The sequence below is a fragment of the Dendrobium catenatum genome, unplaced genomic scaffold, assembly GCF_001605985.2.
Source record: "Dendrobium catenatum unplaced genomic scaffold, ASM160598v2 fragScaff_scaffold_716, whole genome shotgun sequence".
NCBI lineage: Eukaryota > Viridiplantae > Streptophyta > Magnoliopsida > Asparagales > Orchidaceae > Dendrobium > Dendrobium catenatum.
Genome location: NW_021319178.1, coordinates 15,596,352 through 15,617,575, shown reverse-complemented (window position 1 = coordinate 15,617,575; position 21,224 = coordinate 15,596,352). Strand labels below are relative to the sequence as shown.

Sequence of the window (21,224 nt, the reverse complement as noted above, 5' to 3'; positions counted from 1 at the left end):
CTAGTTGGCGCTATAGTTGGCTATGGTTGCGCTATTGTTGCGCTATGTTCTGATTTTTCTTGTTTTTATAGATGAGGACTCCATATCAAAGGCCAGTAACATCTAGATGTTATGTTACTTCTTTTCGGAAACATTGTGATGCTTATGTCGAGATCATTGATGATGAAGTGGAACAAACATTAAAGGATCTGAACATTCATCAATTTTTGAAGTTCCCCGCTTTCCAGCAGTGCATACCACTTCTTTTTGAGGTTCTTAAATTCTGGAGTCCTGCTGATGAAGGCTTCATCGTACTGGGTCATGTTTTGAAATTCACTTCTGACGAGGTTGCTTTGTTGATAGGTAATACTTTGAATATGGAATTTTTATTGATATATGTTTTTTTAACTTTAACGGACTGAAATTTCTGACAGGTATGCCAAACAGAGGCATTGATATAAAATGGAGGATTGATCCTCTAAATGGACCTTCTGTCAACTGAAGTTAAAACAGATATTGAATTTAGACAGATTAGCTGATAATCCAACAAAAATCAAGACCTTTATTATGTTTTTGTTATCTAACCTTTTCTTTCCCCTAAATAGTCATAAAACCCCTAGAAGGCTCACAACTGTTGCCAATAATTTAAGTGAGTTCGCTTCAATTAATTGGGCTTCAAGCTTAAGGAACTTCATGGTTGAGGAGTTCAACACAATTTTTAGAGAAGTATAACTCCAAAGACCATTGGGGTTACATCAATGGTTTTTTTCCTCTTCTAATGGTACGTTTCCACTCCTGCTGGTTATTCTACATGTTTAATGTTTTTTAATGTTAAAATTAAAATTTTTATGTTTGGAATTATACAGATTTGGTTTTTGGAACATTTTTCTTTGAATAAACCAACAGATTCAGAATTAAGACCCCGTTTTCTGAGATGGCAGGGGTATACAGAATTATATTTTACTCAAGAGAATGCAGCAAAAATATTTAAATTTTTAAAGACAAGTGAGGTAATTTTTTAGCTTACATGATGCAAATTGCGCTATAGTTGCGCTATAGTTGCGCTATAGTTGCTCTACAGTTGCGCTACAAATGCGCTATGGTTGTGCTATAGTTGCGCTATGGTTGCGCTATAAGTTGCGCTATTGTTTGCGCTATAGTTGCGCTATAGTTGCGCTATAGTTGCGCTATGGTTGCGCTATGGTTGCGCTATAGTTGCGCTATAGTTGCGCTATGGTTGCGCTATTGTTGCGCTTTAACAAATTTTTATGTTTTTTTTTGCAGATTTTTGCTTGTCTTGAAAATGTTAGCAATGAAGAGGCCGAAAAATACGGGGCTGATATTATTGCCATACAGAACTCTGAAACCCGTTCAGGCCATGAACCACTGAAATTGCAGTCACCCCAAAAAAAAGGCTTCCGCAAGAAAAACTTGCCACCACCCCAACCTCCCTCCCCACCTCCCTCTCCCCCTCTCTCCCCTGATTCTCCACAAATTGAACCACCAGAAACTCAAACTCTGCCGCCGCCAACTCAACCGTCTACTCGTCCACCACCTCAAAAAATTTCCATTAGTCAACCTTCTGCTGAACAGCCACCTATTACAAGGGCAGATTAGAGGCCTGTTCAGATAAATGTTTTGAAATATTTTGATAAAATGTTGAATAAAATTCAAGAAAATGTTGGAGCTAGGTTGGATCGGCTTGAAGATATTGTGGAGAAACTGCAGGCAGATCAAGACTCAATGAAGTACAAATTTATTGAATTTCAAATGCAGTGTGATCAACAATCAAAGAGAAGCCGCATATATCCAGTTCTGCCTCCAGCTTCCAATCAGTGAATAATACGGCTTTGCATCCTTCAGCACAAGCACCAATACAAGTTGTTCCTCCACCTCCACCAATGGTCAAAGAAATTCCTCCACCTCCACCAATACAAGTTGTTCCTCCACCTCCACCAATACAAGTTGTGCCACCACCAAAAGCTAGTTCATCACCGAAAAGAAAAAGAGAAGATGGTGAAAAAGAGGAGAGTTCATAAAAAAAAAGTCGTTCCATACGTAAAAGAAGACCAAAGAGGTTATCTCTGTAGATAATATAATAGTTGCAATCACATCCTGCATTGGAAATAATGGACTATCCAGGGAAACCTTTTCTAGCAGAACAAAAACAAAATTTATGGATGAAATGTTTCAAAAAATTTAACACAAAGTAAGTTTAGTTCTTTTTAGGTTGCGCTAATGGTTGCGCTATGGTTGCGCCTATTGGTTGCGCTATGTTGCGCTAAATGGTTGCGCTACGGTTGCGCTATGGTTGCGCTACGGTTGCGCTATTGTTGCGCTACGGTTGCGCTATTGTTGCGCTATGGTTACGCTCTAACATTATATATTTTTTTTTTGTAGGGAGCACAAAATATTTGTATCTGGAAACATTGAAATAAAGATCAGATATTGGACTTTCTGCTACACAAATGATTGGTTAGAGTGATAACCATGTTGATGCATTTGCTTACTTTTTACTTGAGCAGAGTAGGTTAATGGCGGAGAAATTTCAACGTTATTTGTATATTTCTCCATTGTACAGGGTAAGTATAAATAATATTTAATATTTTTATTTCACGTTTCTTTTTCCTTATGTAACTGAATTACTGCAGGTATACAAGGCATTAAATATGGATTATCAAATTTTTATCGAACACGTTAATCCAGTTTCAATTCAAGAAAGCAAAACCTTATTTGTTCAACCAATAATTTACGAGAAGCACTGGGTTCTTCTTGTTGGAAAATTGAAGGAGAAAGTCTGGAAACTGTATGACTCATTACCTAATCTGACACACAAGCATATTATGTATATAAAGTTGTAAAGTGCAAAAATTTTAAGTTGAATCCAATTAACTATGTTTATATATATAATAATGTTTAAAATATTTTATTCGTACAGATAAATTATTTGGCACGAGGACACCGTAGGAATGCTTTTCTAGCGATATAATAATAATGGAACGTCCAAGGCGGTTCGTGGATTCCAACACAAACAAACAGCTACGATTTTGTGGAATGTTTGTTTGTAAATATATGGAAAAGACAGTCCTACGAAGGAAAACAGACTGGATTGCTCTTAAGAATTGGCAAAATCACATGCCAAAATTTAGGGTAGAGCTAGCTTATTTTCTTTTTCTTCAAACAAAGAAGTAAACAATCTGTAACTTATTGTAAAATATTGTCCATAACTTATAAATGTACATTTTTATCATGTAATTATATTAGTTTTTGTTTGTTAAATAAACATGTGCATATTCTGTAACTTCTGCTCACAAATTCTGTAACTTTAATATTTTCTTCTTTCTTCTAAAAAAATGGGAAGTAATCGTGTTGACAAAAATAGCGCAAATAGCCACCAATAGCGCAACCATAGCGCAACTATTAGCGCAACTAGATGCAGACAATAGCGAAATATAGCGCAACCATATGCGCAACTGTAGCGCAACTATATGCGCAAACATAAGCGCAACTTAGCGCAACATAAGCGCAACTGTGCGCATATATAGCGCAACTGTAGCGCAACCTTAGCAAAGTCAACTAAGACCAATAATTTTACTTTCAAATTTTAAACTTATCGCAATTTTATTACATCATAAATGAATCATTTCAGTCCAAATAATTATTATTATATTACATTCAATAATTCATTAAATTCCAACTCCGAAGAAAAGGATAAAGTCCATCATCGACTTGGTGTATTCACTCCAGGTTGCTTTTGATGGTAATGCCGGTTATATATTCCTCACTGAAACATTTCAGGGCATGCTTGAAAAGTTCATCTTGCTGTTGAACTAGGATGTGTTGAATGAAGGTTCATCCATTGGGTTATCCCCACCAAAGGCTTCTTATCTGTAAGAAACTAGAGTTTTAGTCTTAGGATTGGAATTAAATAATTAAACAAGTCATTAAAAAGCTTACTCTTAGGTCGTTTCTTCTTCTTTCCCAATGGCTTTTTCAGTCTTGCATTTGATATGCCTTTAGGTCTAACGCTTTAGAGGATCTTTCAAATTAGCAGTTTCCACCTTGGGAACCTCTCAACCATCTTTGCTTATTTCTTTTCTTGCCACCAGCAGAATTAGGTATAAATTTTTTTATACATGTCTTGCAATGAGGAAAGTAATAAACTCCTCTGGCCCCTCATTCCTTGAGCTTTCCGTGCTCATTTGATATGGCAAACCTGCTCACACTGGATTTCCTGAATATTGAATCCCCTACCACTTTGGGAAATTATTTACTTTCTTTGAGAATTAAGTAAGTAAACCTGAAATAAAAAAAAACTTGTCGGAGCCCTTTGCCGGACCAACGGAAGTAATAAGGTACTTCTCAGGAAATTTAGCCATATTCTAACTGTATTAAAAACTCTCAAAAATGAGAATCAGCAAAGGCCATGGTTTCATACTTCTTACAGCTGCATTGAATGTTAAACTTTCTGTTGCATCAAAACTGAACAACCCCAAGCATGGTTTTGGATTTCTTTTTCTCTATGTAGTTGACTTGAAACTTTGAAGAATCAGTCGAGACAAAATCTATACTCATTTCCTCCCACAGCCTTTATAAATTCTTATCCTCAAGAAAATTGAATATATTCTTTCCTTTAGTAAAAAATCTAAGCAGACTTGTTTAATAATTGAGCTGTTCTTTTATCAACGGGATAACAATTTCAGATTGGACTCATTTAATCATTTGCTATTCGCGAATGTCTCTATTATACGTTCGTCACATACGCCATAGCCATTCATCAGTACGCTAACAAAGTACAAGTTATCAGTATGGAACTTGTTGGCTTCGGAAATGGCCATGACACACATTAATTCAGTTAATTACATACTGCTAGCGTTGATAAAATGTTGTCCCAATACAGCAATAAGGAATCCTTGTTGAAAGTCAGTATGCACCACTTTCTCCTAACTTATAAAGACTCGCGCTGCATACATTTCAATCGGTTATCCGAAGATTCCCTTCTTTGGATCATTTTAATCTGCCACACGCTTCACTTCAAACAGCTTCCTCAGAATCACACAACTTCACACCTGTATGGAAGGAGTCCTCTAATTTATTATTGCCTATTTTGTAAGACTGTGAATGGAATAAACCTCCTCTGCCTCCTTTCTTTTACGATTTTTATCTTTCTAAGAATTTGGGCTAAAACCTGTGGATGATCTTTCGGACCACTAAGATCCCATTATCGGGAGCATCGAAGTGCAGAATCCATTCATATGCTTCTGTCTCATCTTTATAAACAGCCTGAAGAACCAGTAAAGGTCAAGTAAAAGCGGCAAGTTAAACTTGCGTATCCAATAGGGCAAAGTAAAGCGCATCCATAGCGCAACCATATACGCGCAACGATCGCAACCATAACAGCAAATCCATAGCGCAAACCATATGCGCAACAAAGCCGACAAGTTCAGTTTTTTTTTTTTATTTTATCATTCTTCAACCCTAGCAAATCAATAATGAAAGGCTAAAGAAACAACAACATTAATATATTTTCTTTTTTTTTCTAACTCTTTTCGACCAAAAAGAAATTATTAAAAATCGCAAAAATCAAAGATCCTAAGCTATACATGAACTGGAAACCGTACGTCTTCTTTCTGCGGCGATAATATTAAAAAGTCAGTTGTAGAACTTTCTACTTACGAAATGTTAAACCAGAGGAATTTCGGCTGACGTTAGGTTCCGATTATCGATTCATTGCATTACCTTCTTGGCGATTCCAATTGTCTCTATTCCGGATTCTTGCATCCTATATAACTCGATTCATAGCACATCCTCTGCCATTCCTCGTTCGACCTCCACTCTCTTCGGAGGCAGACTCGCATTTCTCTCTGCAATTTTCTGGGCTCATTTTTTTCTTCTACAGGCAGTTCTTTAATTTTGAGTCTTTCGCGCTTTCATAATGAAAAGACAATAAGGGCGGCAATGCTTAAAAGTTCAAAATGAAAAAGCGTTATCGGGTCGGGGTCGGCTATAACCATCTGAAAAGACATAAAGCGTTAATATTAATATAAAAAAGTCCATAACAGTATGGTCATCGCAGTTTTTTTGAGGTTGGGACCGAGACGGAGAAGAGATGGCTTCGGCTACATTGCTACCCAATAATTTTGCCGATTGTCTCGGTAACTGCTCTGGAATCGCTGGCACATCTAATCTTCTGATAAATCCCCAAAATTGGCGTAAATTCTTCACCTCGGCAAACTCTCCATCTCTCATTTTGTTATAATCGAGCAAGAGAACGACTAGATTTTTGTTCTTTTCGTTCTCCCAGAAGACAACTCCGTTAAACGACCTTACAATATCCGGTTCATGCTTCTTCCCCCTCATCACTTACTTATGCTCTCGCTTCTTCCCAGTCTCTTCCCCGGCTCTCTTGTTTCACGAGGGTGAAGAACCCTTCCACACTAGCTTGCTGGTCTGATTCGCAAGAGCCAAGCAATGTCCCTGGTACACTCGTTCTCCCATCTTCTCTGGATTCGTAGGCAGCAGATAGGCCCTACTCTCTTTGTTAACCTGCCGGAATCTTCACAAACTATAGGTGGACGCTTTATGCCTTTCAACTTTCCAGCCAGTTTTTGAAGCCTCCAAGTGGCCAATAGCCGGCTTGATCTTCACGCCAGGTCCAATCTGTCATGCAAGACTCTCCACGCCAAGATGTCTCTCTGTCACGTGAACCCAAGCCAAAATGGGGGTGGTGTCAATTTTCTTTTTTGCGGAAGCCTTATTTTTCTGTGGTGAATGCAATTTTTGTGGTTCATGACCTGAACGGGTATCCAAGTTTTGTATGGCAGTAATGTCGGCCCCGTATTTTTCGGCCTCCTCATTGGTAACATTGTCAAGACAAATAAATATCTGCAAAAACCAAAAAAAATTATTAAAAATCATAGCGCAACCATAGCGCAACCATAGCGCAACCATAGCGCAACCATAGCGCAACCATAGCGCAACCATAGCGTAACCATAGCGCAACCATAGCGCAACCATAGCGCAACCATAGCGCAACCATAGCGCAACCATAGCGCAACCATAGCGCAACCATAGCGCAACCATAGCGCAACCATAGCGACAAGTTCAGTTTTTTTATTTATCATCTTCAACCCTAAATCAATAATGAAAGCTAAGAAACAACAACATTATATTTTCTTTTTTTTTTTTACTTTTTCGACAAAAGAAATTTATTAAAAATCGCAAAATCAAAGATCCTAAGACTAATGAACTGAAACCTACGTCTTCTTTCTGCGGCGATAATATTAAAACAGTCAGTTTAGAACTTTCTAACTTACCGAAATGTTGAAACCAGAGGAATTTCCGGCTACGTTAGGTTCCGATTCCGATTCATGCATTACCCCTTGCGATTCATGCATCCTTTCCGATTCATGCATCCTATACGATTCATGCACTCCCTCTTCCATTCCCTCTTCGACCTCCCTCTTCGCTGAGCAGTCCATTTCTTCTCTGCAATTTTCTGGCTCATTTTTTCTTCTACAGCAGTCTTTATTTGAGTCTTTCGCGGCTTTCAAAATGAAAAAATAGGGCGGCAAATGCTTAAAAGTTCAAATGAAAAGCGTTATCGGGTCGGGTCGCTAACTCTGAAAAGACATAAAGCGTTAATATTAAATTAAAAAAATTCCTAACAGATGGCGCATTTTTATTGGCGACCGAACGGAGAGATGGCTTCGGTCACCTGACCCAATAATTTGCCGTTTCCTCGGATAACCTGCTCTGAATCCTGCACTCAAATCTCTGATAAATCCCCAAAAATCTGGCGTAAATCCCTCACCTCGGCAAACTCTCAATCTCTCATTTTGTTATAATGAGAAGAGAACGACTAGATTTTGTTTTTTCGTTCTCCCAGAAGACAACCTCCAGTTAAAACGACTTCCAATTCCGGTTTGCTTCTTCCCCCTCATTCTTACATTATGCTCGCTTCTTCCTGTCTCTTCCCCCGCCTCTGTTTCACGTGAAAGCTAACCACTTCCACACCAGTTGCTGGTCTGATCGAAGAGCCAAGCCAAATGTCCCTGTACCCGTTCTCCCTTCTCTGGTTCGTAGAGCAGATAGCACCTACCTCTTTGTTACCTGCCGGAATCTTCACAAACTATAGTGGACCTTATGCACTTCCACTTTCCAGCCATTTGAAGCCTCCAAGCCAATGCCGGCTGATCTTCACGCCTACGTCCAAATCTGCATGCAAGACCTCTCCACGCCAAGATGTCTCTCTGTCCACGTGAAACCCAAGCCAAATTGCTGCCCCCTTATGCTCCCTTCTTCACATGAAGGCTGTCCTATCCCTGCTTCACATGAAGACTTACAAAAAAAAAAAAAAAAAAACCCTCTGATTCCACCCTCTGTCTGTAGGCCGAATAACAGGTTCCTGCTGCTACCCATCCCACGGCAAGCTTGTGGAATGAGTTTGATCCTTCATTGGAAGGGTGATCGCTGACCCATCTTTCCTTTACAAGCTACTATTGGAGCAAACCGCCACTGTAGGCAGTATTGTTTGGTGGGAGTTGAAAAAACTGCAAAAGGTATGAGGATAAGGATTTCAATCGGAGCATTGATACCTTGCTGTCCCGGATTTTAGTTGTGATTGTTTGAAAGAAGCAAAATTTACACCATCATTGTTTCACGTGATTGCGCTTGCCCACATTACAGAAGGAAGAAGCAAAATTTACATAAGAGATGTAATACTGACATCACTGCTATGGCTAAGGAGCTACATTTCAAAGATGGGTCAACAATTAAGAAGTTACAAACCGGTGTCAACAAGCTTGCGGATCTTGTTGTAGTTACTCTTGGCCCAGAGAGAAGGAATTTTGTTCTGGAGAGCAAGTAAGGATCTCGTAAGATTGTAAATGATGGTGTTACAACAGCAAAGAAGGTTGAAGGCAGTGAACTTGCTGATGTTGCTGCAGTGAGTGCTGGAAACAACTATGAAATTGGAAACATGATAGCTGAGGCTGAGCAAGGTGGGAAGGGCGTGGTGACACTTGAAGAGGGCAACAGTGCAGAGAATAGCCTCTATGTTGTAGAAGGAATGCAATTTGATTATGGCTATATCTCTCCTTATTTTGTGACTGACAGTGAGGTGTATATTGGATATGAGAATTGCAAGCTGCTACTTGTTGATAGGAAAGTTAAAAAAGAAGTGAGAAGAAAGAGAGATTAAAAAAAAAAAAAAAGGCAAAAAGAAAAAGAAAAAAAGAATTTTGCAAGTCTTAGAAAACTCGTTTCGATGCATGTGGCGTGACAAAACGACCACCTATACACGCTTTTCTTAGCATGGTGAGAGGAAGTGCGTCGCGACGCTTTCGACGAAGTGGGTAATCACCCAAAATCCCTTCTTCGTAGTTCGTGGCGCACCGGAAAACCTCCTATACACGCTTTTCTTAGCGTGGTGGGATGGGAACCCGGTGCGATACGTACGACGAAGCAGTGATACCCATAAGTACCCGCTTGCGGGGAAACAACTGTTTTTCTTTTGCAATAGGTACCGAAGACCCATACACACTTTTCTTAGCGGGGGTGGGGCGAAAAAAATAATGCCGCGGTGTCCTCGTCCGAGGACACCTACCATACACGCTTTTCTTAGCGTGGTGGGATAGGCCCAGTTTCCTGTTGTTTCCCTAAACGGGGGAGACTCCGGGAGGCTGTCGAAATTCTGTCTGAAAATGCAAGGGACTTGGACAAAATTTTGGAACTTAATTTGGATATAACTTGAGTATAAAATCAAATTTAAATCAAGTTTAACCAAATGAAATTGAAATGTATCATGACTTGAACAATTTGGACATAAAATTGAAATTGCAAGGACAGCAGGGAACTTGAACATGAGCTCATAATTTTGGATAAATAGAAGTCTTGTGGACTCAAGTTCAAATGAGTACAAAGAACATGATCTTGGACATTCGAACAACAGGGGACTCAATGAACGGAAGAGGCTCATATTGAGCCTGAACTTCATTTGAACATATGGAGGATTTTATTTGGACTTGAACTCGATTGGAGCATAACATAAACTTGAGCTTAATCGAATGTGTAATGATTTGATTCAAATTTGAATATTGAAGTAAGGCTCCAATATTGTGAGCTAGAACTTGCAACAAACAAAAGTGGCCATGAAATTGAACCAAACTTGAAGTCATATTGGACCTAATTGAGCTACAAGATAACAACATGAGAATTAATTGAAATTGCAATCAAATAACAAATTGTTTTTAACAATAGAGAACTTGTAAATATCATTTGTTCGCAAGTGACGAGAAGAGTTTGAAGGACATGGTTAAACTTCAAAACCATGATATAGAGACTTCTTGGGGTCACGATAATTTCTTGTGATGACTACTTCAATTGGAATGCAAGTTTTAATAAGCAAATATTAAGAAGATGGTAAGAGTTAATGATTCGATTATAGAACCATGATGTGGGCATCCGAACCATGCCAAATGACAATCATCATTGTTTAAATAAGAATCATTAAAAGACTTATAGCTCTCTCACAAGCAACAATGCAATGATCTTAAAAAAGTAGTCACTTTGATCATTTAAATACATTCAAATCAATGTCACAAGCTATAATAATTGGCTCATATAAACTATGTCAGTTGAAGTGCAAATATCCGAGCGACAATGAAATTAGTACTGTCATTTGTATTATGAGTCAGTTGTCAACACAATGAAAAGTTTTATTGTATATAGAGAGCTGTTTGGAGGCGACAACTAGAGATGTGCAACTAGCATGTGTATGAAAGGGGATATATGCATGCAAATGATGAACGATGAAATTCATATCGCTCGGAGTGTTTAACCAAGTTAACTCATAAATAAGAGAAAGTGATATATATCTATCATGCAATCAAATGCTACTAGAACGATTTTGCGTGTGATGAACACAGTAGCACATTCACATTCAACATTTGTATGCAAACAAACAAATAAAAATCAAAGAAATGAAAATTGGCAGGGTATATATAGTTGATTGCAAGCAAAGATCGGTGATGCAAGTCCACCATGTTGACCACAAGCAAATGTAGAAGAGCGCTCACTCATATAGAAGTCCATTTATGGGTGATGACGATTAATGTGCAGTGGATGCTAAATCATCCATACAGTCGATAACCAGTCAGCATTAGTCAAATATATTAGCCTTCCACAAGCAAGGATAAAAGATCTGCAATACATACAAACTCTCTCTACGAAGATAGATGTACATTCCACATGCCACTTATGGGTAGATGCATAAAGACTTTAGTAAATGTAGTATCCTAGAGTCAATTTCAGTCTGTGAAGGAATACATCTACTTGCCTACTTTTAGTAGTGACGGATGTACTACATGAGTCAAATACCACAACAAAGTGCATAAAGAATACGACAGATACAAGCTCCAACGAGCTTTTGCTGGAGCTCCGCTACGAATATTACATACAATGTATGAACAAATGCCAAAGATTTACAATGAATGCACGCATCAACAAACATGAAGCATGAGATTCGTTAGTGTACTACAATCTACCTGCATAAATCATGGAAGTAGTGCACGACAGTCTACCTGTACAAATTAACAAACAACTCAATTCAGAGGATGCAACACCACACCACCAGATCTGCAACATTCGTACAAGCAGACATAAGGCGTTTACAAATATTTCAAAGTACCCCGTACATGTACTGTAGTTTGTATACACATAGGTACACTAAAAGGGGAGGTACACAATTAAGCACCCACATGGGTCCCGATGAGCGTGTTATTGGTACATACGTGATGCCTAGGGATGCTACGCGGGTCAACAAATTTAAACCCGATCCTCCTAAGCCAGTAAAAAGTAGTCGACAAGGTTTAATTATAAAATGCCCTCAAACACCCGCATGGGCCCCGATGATCGTGTTATTGGTACACATGTGATGTCTAGGGATGCTGCGCAGGTCAATAAGTGAATTCAAGTTCGAACCTAATCCTTCTATATGGATCAATAAGAGTCGATAGGGTTCAAATTATTAAACAAATATACGGTCATGGTGACCGATATATTTGTTTTATTACATTTATATTAGACCTTTAAGGCCTATAACAATATGAATTCACTAACAAAGGCATAAAGCCTACGAAACTCGATCCCTTATCGGCAAGTTGATAGGGTCGACAAGGTTCAAGCTTTAAATAGAAATGACCCCTCACTCCCTGATGATGGTCGTGTTGAATGTTTATCTCAACCAGAGGGGTTTACAAACATTTTTAAATGCCTTCCAAACTCCACTCAAATATTCACAAAAATCCAAAAATGTTTAAAATTGAAATCAACCCATCAAATCACTTAAAGCAAAATATATCCATCCTCCGCAACAGTTTGTCGGGTGGACCAAATCAGTTAAAGCAAAATCCATCCATCCTCTGCAACAGTTTGTCGGGTGGACAAATCAAAATTTACTTCAGCTCACATAGAGCTAATGGCTAGTCGAAAATTTCACTAGGATCCATTCTCAAATAATCTCCTGCCAGTAAGGACGTGGTACGTGACCTCTGAACTGAGTGATTTTGCCGCCAAATGGCACTGCAGGATAAACGGTTATAACCCGGGGCCCTCTGAGCTGAGTGATTTTGCCGTCAAATGGCACCACGAAATACTGGTTATGGCTAGAGCCAATACGTTTCTTAGTGGCATCAAATCCTTGAGATATGAATCAATAAGATATAATTGATAGGGCACAGAGCCCTCTGTTAGCTAAGGTGGATTCAAATTTGTTTCCTTAGACAAACATTCACCCCAGGTCTACAAGGTCCCCTTGGACGAAGCAACCCATGGCTGCTGACAAGGATCCTTATGTTAGGTTGGGTCGACTACCTCCTCTTATTAAGTAGACCAGGGTCCATGATCGCTCGGGACGACGAAGCCATGGGATCTTGATCGGGTCTATCATCCATTCCCCCACCATCCGTTTTAAGTGCAAGATGGTGAAATTTCCATTTTAAATATCAAACTTTTCAAATTCCCAAATCCAAACCCATGCTGCTACTATATGCAAGATAACACGTACATTATATGTATCTGATTGATGACTAGCCTTAATCGAAAGTTCTCTCTCGTGATTGAGAGGGGTAATTAACTATAGGGGCTTGCGCCTATAGGAAACTAGAACTCAGATAATAAAGCCCTCTCAAAATGAGGGAGAAATCTCTGGGTAGTGTCTTATCTACAAACCCATCTGCCTTTCAAAATTTACCCCGGAACTTAAATTCATTAAAATTCCCTCGCAAAAGAAAAAAAAACAAAACAACAGCAGGCGAAGGTCATGGTCGAATTTTCGGAGTCCACAACATGCACATGTATGAATAGACTTTGAGTTCTATAGTAAAATAAGCAAAGAAAGTAATATAAGAAATGAAAATTCTACAGGTTCCTGAGGGTAGGGAAGTGCACACACAAAGGGCCTTTAAGAGCTTCTAAGTTTTAAGAAACTTACAGCACCGGGGGCTACGACCCGGTGGTTCCACCTGTAGCACCCCCACCGGAATGAATGGGGGCGACTGATGCTTGGATCCATTTGTCTAAGCTCATTCGTCTAGTGCTCCAATTGCTCCTTGCTTTTTCTCTCCCAAAAGTGCCGCACAAAACACAAAAAAAGCAAATAATGTTGGATTAGAACGCAATAATAATTAATATGCAAATAATTAAAAAGAAATGCAATTAAATAAGAACGTACATTTTTTCGGGCTTGTATACCGGTTTAGTCCCTTTCCTTTCGAATCTTACAATTGTATAAGCACTTTACTATATTTCACTCAGGGCACAAGTAGTGAAAGAAATAGTGAAAGTAGAAAAGAGAGGGATAGGGAGAGGATGAGAGCAAAACAGAGAAAGATAGTTATCACATGTTTACCAAAACTCCACCTTCCAACAACTACTCACCAAACCCATCTTTCTCACTGCCACATAATGCATCACAAACCATCTCACATTCACTTTCATTCCAATAGGTCACAAATGCACACAATAAATTTTGCAAACACTTTCAAATTCTCCAACCATGAGACAACTTATGAGATTTACCAACATAATGCAAGTCATAAAATTTCCCAACATAAGGAGAACCATAAACATTTTCCAACATAAAACCACTTGTAAAACTTTCTACCCCAAAGGTAGCTTATGAAGTTTTTCAATGCGAAGCCATTCATGAAATTATACATATTTTGAGAAAAAAAAATCAAAACCATGCTTTTCCAAACCAAGTAGCGAGCAAACAAATCATTTAATGTTGAAACTCAACTAAATGTACCCATAAGAAAGGATATTTGATGCTAAATTGCTTTCCAAAATTCAAGAGAATACTTCAACAACATTGCATTAAACTCTTCATCCAAGTTCAGGTAAAATACCCAAACACTACTATGCAACATCAAATCAATTCTATAGAAAAGTTCACATTTGAAACATAAGGCATATGATTGCTTCTCAACAAATTTCCAAGTTCTATACTATAAGCCATCAAATGTTCAAGAAAGACTTTTAATCCCAATTCATAAACTTTCTGTAGTACAAAACATGCTATATTTGCCACGAATTTGCAACCCATAATGCCTTCCCATGATAATGCAATGATATTGGAATTTTAATTCAAAACTATGGAAGAATACTAGTAAGGAGAGTCTACTGGGTGAGCAAGAGAATCTGAGAACCAACCATCCTCTCAACCATGAAGATAGATTTTTTTTTTTAATGCGAGAAAAAACAAATAAACACATATCCATTAGGCATGAGTAAAAGCCTTCCAAAAAATTGATTGACTATAGTAATTCTAAATATGATGAAACAATTTATAAGCATACATCTATGCATAAGCACCTCCAAACAACTGTGTTGGGTTTCAAGTTTCTGATCATATAATATTCAAACATATATATCAAAGTTTCTAAGTTTAGAAACACATCACCGTTGAATGATTTATCTTTCTTTTTGAGATAGGCATATTTTCAATCAATCATAGCTCATAAGAATAGGAAACAAAAATGAAATTATGAAACCAACTTTCAATAAGCATTAACACATACGCTTTGCATTCATGTTTTGCCCAAGGATAGCATGCCTGTTAGAGAGAGAATTTCAAAATTGTCATTCCAGGTTTTCAATCCATTGTTTATGCTACTTCTTCGGTCATGGCGGCAAATGGACGCCGACCATCTTTGGATCCGTCTGGGAATCAAAACCTAAATGGTGGAATGATTGTTCTAGACAAAGATGTTTCAGGTCGTGCATATCATGGCTTCGTTCTTGATGCAGAGGAGGCCGCAGGAGAAGATTAAGAGGTGAGTTAGTGATTAACGAAAATTTTGTTCATAATTTGATTAATATCACTCATGTGGAGGGTAAGGGAAATGAAATTTCTAAGGAAAATGAATTTAAAACACCTCGTTTGCTGAAATTGACATTAAGATCTCCTTCGAAGGCTATTGAAACTGATGCTTCATCATCCGGAATGAATATTTTTGTTAATAGATTCGGAAATTCAAATGCAATCCCTGGCAACAATGTGATAAATGCTTCCCTTGAGTTCTGATAACAAAAGTATTTATAACAATGGTGAGAAGCGTTATGAGAAGGTTATTGCTGATTCGGTTTCGGTTATGAACCATAGTGCATTACCAGTGACTAAACAAATGCCTGTGAACAAAGGGGAAAATTCTAATGTTGTGAACCCATGGATGAAGAAGCCTTACATTAGGCTAAACTTTAAGGAAGGAGATGCTGTTTTGACGGATGATGGAAAGGCAGTGAAATTGATTGAGGAAACTGAAAGAATTAATGCTAACAAACTTGGGAATTCTTTGGTAGCCAAAGTATTTGGTAGAGATACACCTCCCCATGTGGTGGCTTGGGAATTAAGGAGACAATGGTCACAATTTGGTCAATTTCACTTCACAACCCTTGGATTGGGTTGGTTCTTATGCTCTTTCAAAAATCAGGATGCTTTGGATGAAGTTCTTTCAGGAGGCCCATGGTTTGTGAATGGTCACATAATTGGAATGGAGAGATGGTCGATGGAGTTTTCACCATCATCTATGAAAGGCCTATATGGATTAGAATGCCACAATTGTCTTTGCAATGTTGGGATGAAACCAATGTGGCTATAATTGCTTCTATGGTAGGTGTACCATTGATTTTGGATGGAAACATGTTTCAATGGGGGAGAAGAGATTTTGTTAGAGTTTGCGTTCGAGTGAAACTAGATCAACCTCTGCCATTGGGTGTTTGGGTGGAGAGCATGGCGAGAAGATTTTTTCAAAAATTAGAATATGAGAGAATTTCCACATTGTGCTTTGAATGTGGAATGATAGGTCATGTGAAGAACGATTGCAAGAAGAGAAGCACATTGGTAAAAAATCAGACTATTGAAGCCACAAAGGGAATTCAAGATAACCAGGGTGGATCATTGCAAGAAATGGATAACAACACAAATTATGGGCCTTGGATCCATGTTAATCACAAAAGAAATAAGAAGTTGTATAATAATGTTAGGCCAACACAGAAGACGTTCATTAAGAAGGCAATCCTGAATCCAATAATGAAGGAGACAGCTAAATCCATCGTTCAGGGGATAAATGAAAAGGATTTAAATATGGCAGAGGAAATTGAGGAAAATGGAAATAGTGCAATGGAAGAAGAAGGTGAGATTATTACTGAAATGGAGCTGCGTAAAAAAATAAATACTATTTCAAATTCTTGTGATATGCTCAGATCTTCATCTGAGGTGATGGAAGAAATAAATTACAGAAAGATAAAAGTCTCAACACCTAACGCCACTCTGACTGAAACAATACAGATGGAGGAAACCAGTGGTGGAAATGATTCAAGAAAGGAAAAATTCCTGCGAACAAATGCAGAAATATGTCATAAGAAGAACAATGCACCAGGAATTCATGAAGATGATTCAATATCGAAAGCAGATAAAGACATAATAAGTGACAATAGAGGTAAAAATGAAAATGTAACTAGTGAAGGAAGTAAGGATATTCCCAAGGTATCGAACAGAAAAATCAATCTGGCCAAGGAAATAAAGTTGCTTGGACTAATTAAGGTCAAGCAGAGAACCAAAAAAGGTGAAAAAGTTGTGAAAAGGTTAGGGCCTATTCCCCACAATACCTTTAAATGTCTTCTATAATATTTTGGAATTGTAGGGGAGTAAAAAAGAAAGAAGCTTCCCATTATTTGAGGAGTTTGATAGTAGAAAATGATGTTTTTTTCATTGGCCTTATGGAAACAAAACTTGAGAATTTGGATAAAGAGGGAGTAAGGAAGATGGTGGGTGATGAATGAGATTTCTATCATTTTGCTGCAGCTGGAACATCGGGAGGAATTTTGGCATTATGGAAGCATAGGAATTCATCTTTTACGGTGCTGGAATCATGCAATCAATGTATCATTGGAAAATTGTCAACACCATTGAATAAAACAGTGAAGGTATCAATTGTTTATGGAAATAAAGATTTATATGAAAGGAGAAAATTATGGAGCTTGATTGAAGACAAACATGAATGGTGAGGAGCAATGCATAATTGGTGGTGACTTTAATTGCTTATTGGCAAAGCATGAGAAGAAAGGAGGGAAAATATTCTTATTTTCTCAAGGCCCTCAACAAATGTAGGAATTCATGGCAAATAATGACTTTCATGATATAGGATCTATTGGTCATAAATTTACATGGTGCAACAATAAGGAAGGACTTGCTCGTATATGGGAAAGACTTGATAGAGTTTGGCTTGACTCTAAATCCATGGTGGACTTATGCAACTATTAAACATCTCCCTAGAGTGGCATCGGATCATTGCCCGGTACTTCTTCATTTATCAAATTTGAAGCCAAGAAAGCACAGAGAAATCAGATTTGAAAGTCTATGGTGTTCATATGAGGCAGCACAAGGTATTATTTCTAATGCTTGGAAAAAGAAAGATTATGGGGATGCAGTAGATGTCCTTAAAAGGAAGATTAAAAGATCCCTAAAACATCTTTATTTTTGGAGTAAAAATAAGTTGAGAGAACTCAACATTAAGAAGCAAGAACTGCTAAAGGATATCTTGTGTATGCAAGAAGAAGAGGCGATGGAGGGTGGTTTAAATTCGGATAAACTGCTTCAACTTAGAATGAAAGTGCACGAGCTCAACAATACATTGGCAAGAATGGAAACATGGTGGAGACAAAGATCAAAGATACAATTGATGGAAGAAGGTGAAAAGAATACTCTTTTTTTCCACACCTATGCAACAACTAGAAGAAGCGGCAACCTGATTAATCATGTAGTAGATGCAAATGATATACTGGAAACAGATCCATAAATTATACATGATATCTTTGAGAAATACTTCACAAATAAATGGAGAAAATGCAAATATGCCTCTATAATTGGCCTCAATTCAGCAGGGAAAATTGTTTAAAGGAAGAAATGAAAGAGAAGCTAAACACGGATTACACAAAGGAAGATTTATATACAACTATCATGAAAATGAGCAACAATAAATCACCAGTCACAGATGGAGCAAATGCTTGTTTTTTTAAATCATATTGGAGCATTGTAAGGGAAGACACATGGAATGCAATTAATAACTTCTTCACAACGGGTGTAATGCCAGCTTATTGGAAAGAGACGACGATGGTACTTCCTAAAGTCCCAAATGATTTGGAATGTTCTAAATTAAGGCCAATTTGTTTATGTCAAACAACTTAAAAATGGCAGCAAGTATGATTTTGTTGACCCCTAATACTAGTGTCGGTGTCGAGTTGACCACACAAAGTGAGTTTCAAAAGCTAAAGAGCTCGAAATCGAGCGAAAACTCACTCGACGCGTGTCGACCGAAAATTCAAAATCACCGAGATGACCTCGTTTGCGAAACAGACAGCGCCGATGCGTCCGAAGCAACGAAAACAGCTAAGATCGACACCCATATTGATGAGGGTCGACGGTCGGTAAAAATTTAAATTTTGGGTGCTCGAATCGAGGCGATGATGTGTGCGAGCGGCGATGCGGTATCCAACTCGATGCAAGATTAAAAATTTATTTTTATTTTTGTGCAATATAATTAAAAAAAAATTAGAAAGAGAGGAGACTTTAAATAAAAATAGAATTTTTCTAAAAAAAAAATCCCAAAAATATATAAACTACCCCTCACTTAAACCCTCAATCCCTCATTTCTCCTAACCGCCCCCCTCTCCTCATCTCACGATCATTTTCACGCAAGGAAGCCGCTGCACTCCCTCTCCCTCTCGGTTTCCACCGCCGGCCTCTCTTCTCCCTCCAAGCAAGGTAATCTCTCTTTCTTCTTATTCTTCTTCTTCTTCTTCCTCCATTCTTCTTCTCCCTCTTCTTCTTTTTCCTTCTTCTTCTTCTCTCCCATTTTTCTTTCTACTTCATCTTCCCTTCATATTTCTCATCATTTCTTTCCATTTTCTTCCTCTCCTCTCTTCCCTTTCCTCTCCTTCATCTTCATCTTCTTCTTCTTCTTCCTCCAACCTCATTTTCTCTAAATCTACACCAACGCTAAACCCTAATTTTTCATATCTCTACATCCATCCCATAAACCACCCACCACCCTTCACAAAAAATATTTCCCTACACCTTCTACACCCTCCCAATAAAAAAATTCATCATCCCTCACTTTCTCTCTCTAACCTAGAGAGAAATTTTTTCTCTAGAATGAGAGTGAAATCTCTTCATGTATGGCTCCATTTTTACCTCAAGCATCTCTCCTCTCCACTATGCCTCCAAATTCCTTTCCTAGAGAATAATTTTCCCTTCTCTCTTTCTCTCTCAAAAAATTAGAAAAGAGAGATTTTCTCTCTCTAACCTCACTCCCCCAATCTCCTACACACCCTAAGCCTCTTCCACCAAAAAATCCCATCAAATCCTCTCTTTCCCTCTCTTTCTCTCTCTAGAAAGAGAGCTCTCTTCCCCTTTTTCTCTCTATAGCTTTTGTTTTAAATAAAAAATGGCATATATGATTAATTTTATTGCACAAATAATAATAATTAAATTTAAATTGTGCATCGCAGGTTTTCCACCGTCGCCGTCATTTGCCGTCGTCTTCTCGATTACTGCACACCCAAGGTAAAAAGCCCAACACTAGCATTTTACATTTCTATGCATGAAATAAATACTCATGACCGCTTTTGTTACCGAGCAAGGAAACTTAAGTACTCGTGACGCTCTTATTAGCAAGGCGGGGAAATTCGTATGCATGAAACTTAAGTACCCGTGATCGCTTTTTTTTAACGAGCGGGGAAATTTGTTATTTGTAGAAAAAATTGTTTAATTAAGTACCCGTCACTGCTTTAGGCGGGGAAAATGCTATGCGCTTTAAATATGTGCTTAAAGACCCCGTGACCGCTTTTGTTAGCGAGCGGGGATTGGAACTGCAGCCACGGTGTCACCTGACACCTACCGTGACTGCTTTTCTTGGCAGGCGGGAAGGCTTTACACCTCCGATGCAGCCCCCTACGCGGGGACGACGTGGGAGTACTGCCGAAACTTTCAGGAAAACCTGTGACTTAGACAATTTCAAAGAAAATTAAAGTCCACCTAAAAGTTTTAAATTAACAAAAAAAAAAAACATGACACCCTAGGCTCCCAACACTGAAAACAAATATAAAAGGAAATTCATATCATAATATGATGCAACTTACACCAAATTCGTAGGGGAATCAGTTGTCACCAACAAGTAGGAACTTAATCTTTTCCTCCTAACTCTTGACTTGCGCACACCTAAGCCCCGTAGCAACACTCATTAAAGCTCTTTGCAGAAATGAAATGTGAAGGAATGAGCTTAGCCTCCTTCATATTTATAATGTTGAATTCACATTATTCGTGGGCCTCACTAGCCTAGGATCGCTTTGCTACAAGATAGGGAATGTACACCTGTGGGCCCCACCAGCCTAGGATCCTTTGCTAAAGGACGGAGTAGATACACCTTCGGGCGCCATCTATTTAGGATCTTAAGATGCCATTTCGAGGCTCTGACATTGGATTCCTAGAGTATTCACTAGCAAGTGAAATATGAACGTAAATACGAAAGTAAATACGAGTTTAAATACAAGTGAATACGGCTGGTAATGATCTTAAGAAAGGGGGGGGGTAAAAGTAAAAGTAAAAAAAAAAATTATCTTTCATATGTGATGTTTTTGTGATCATCGTAAACACGTAAGAATCCTCGCACATCCCTGATAATTTT

The 21,224-nt window shown here is 38.3% G+C and overlaps 1 protein-coding gene across 9 annotated transcripts in view; it reads left to right on the top strand.

The window, feature by feature from the left end:
- Positions 1–21,224, top strand: part of LOC110102317 (SWR1 complex subunit 2) — a 64,397-nt gene that overhangs the window by 19,667 nt on the left and 23,506 nt on the right. For 2 of the 9 annotated variants that reach the window (XR_003701202.1, XR_003701203.1), the window contains exon 10: positions 15,130–15,314. The exons of the other annotated variants lie outside the window; for them this stretch is intronic. The gene's annotated coding sequence lies outside the window, so the exon portion shown is untranslated. The remainder of the gene's footprint in view (positions 1–15,129; positions 15,315–21,224) is intronic. 9 annotated transcript variants of the gene reach the window in all.